The following is a 1,843-nucleotide window of genomic DNA, read 5'->3' on the forward strand; positions in this document are numbered from 1 at the left end:
TTAAACGTCTGTGAGAGATACACGCATAAGTTCGCGAACAACCTTCCTATATGCTGAATCTAACTCCGCCCTAACCAGTCTGTGGCAGACATACAAGTGACAGCATTATACCTATTAACCCTGTGAAATGCTGGACTAAATCACAGGATTTTATTCAGGAAGCATTTTTTTGTGCTGACATCCTGAGAAAAACTAAAAAAGCTGAGTTGCCTACAGGCTTGTCACAGTTCGCAGATCAAAGAATCAAGGTGCCAGTGCTTTTCCTTAATGTAGACATCACTTCTTCTTCTATGCTACCCATGTATTTTCCCATCACCCTTGGATGTTTGTCTGACTCAGAGCTGATAAACCGGCTTATGCAGTGACCTGTTTTCCTTTTCATTGCTGCATGGACTGTTCATCAAAGGGAAACGACAAAGCAAAATTATGTTCCTTCTCCTGAGGTCCCATACATTTGATTTTGGAAAAAGACAGTAAGAAAATAGGATCGAGAATGCCCAAACACGAATGTTATATAGTATAATTCTATGTGTGTTTACTCAGAAATAAGCCCCACTGAGTTCTATGGGACTTATTTCCAAATAAATGTACTTGGTGTTGCAGCTGTTGCAGCCTTGAGAAAAGTATGCATTTAAGGAAAGGTTCAATTGCATTGCATTATATGATATTCAGCAGTTTTGCATTGTCTCTCTCTCTAGAGAGAAGCTTGTTTGGAGAGGGGATAGGGCGAAAGCTTCCTATTCAGTAACATGTCCAACAAATTAATTCATTTCCTTTAATATCCTCCACCACTTGGTTAAAAGCGAAGCATATTCAGGAAATTTCCTCAGACGACTCTGTCTCTCCACTGACACAATGCCTGTGCCAGTAATTTACAAGTAATGGGCTACAGCTGTGAACTCTGGCTCCTGAGTTGTTTTGGTAGCTTGAGTAATTACAACAGTTTCATTAACATTTAAAGGGAATATTCTGCTCAATGCCAGTTAAAAGGCTTTTATGCTGTGTGGATCCATTTTATATTTGCATTTGACATTTGATAATCTCTACACAGAAGCTCTGAGTCATGAAAATGAGGTGACTTGAGAACAAAAATTAACCCAAGCAACAGCTCCGTCTTCATCGAGGAAGCTTTAGAGTTCAAGTGCACAGGACAGGTGGTGTGGCATATGGGAAGCTACTTTGGGGGCACAGAGATTCAATTAAGCCTTCCAGTACCTTTTTGCCCTCATACCTGTGAGTTGCACTCACCGCATCATTCACTTCTGAAGAGATTCAGAGCAAGAAAAATTCGGATCACAAAATAGGTAATGTGGTCACAAATGCAAGCAAGGAATTGTGTCTTGAGGACTTTTAAGTCATGCTGCAGCATTTTTAAAATTATTTTTGCTCGTTAATGCTTAAAGTATTTGTATTTTGTCCTATTTTATTGTCCTATTTTTAAATAAAATATTTTAAATTTAAATTTAAATAAAAGATTTAAATTTAAATAAAATATTAAATAAAATATTTTTATTTGTCCTATTTTTTGTCCTATTTTATGGATTTTTATTTATTGCAATATTGCTCTATAAACAGATGCCTCATAAATGAACGTATATATGAGTTTGCTTCACTGAATTAGTGAAGTGCTGATATTTAGTGCTGACATACTATGCAACCTTCCGCATGTGTGTCGTGCCTCATAGCAGCTGCTGCGTCTAATGGCAATTGTGAAAGCACACACTTGCAGATATGCTGAAGTTATGCAAAGGAGTTGCACGATTGCACAGCCAAACTTTCCAATGGTCATGTGATTGATAGGAAGATAGGAAGCTACCTTGTACCAAGTCGGACCATTGATCCA

Source organism: Hemicordylus capensis, chromosome 1 (assembly GCF_027244095.1).
Source record: "Hemicordylus capensis ecotype Gifberg chromosome 1, rHemCap1.1.pri, whole genome shotgun sequence".
Classification (NCBI taxonomy): Eukaryota; Metazoa; Chordata; class Lepidosauria; order Squamata; family Cordylidae; genus Hemicordylus; species Hemicordylus capensis.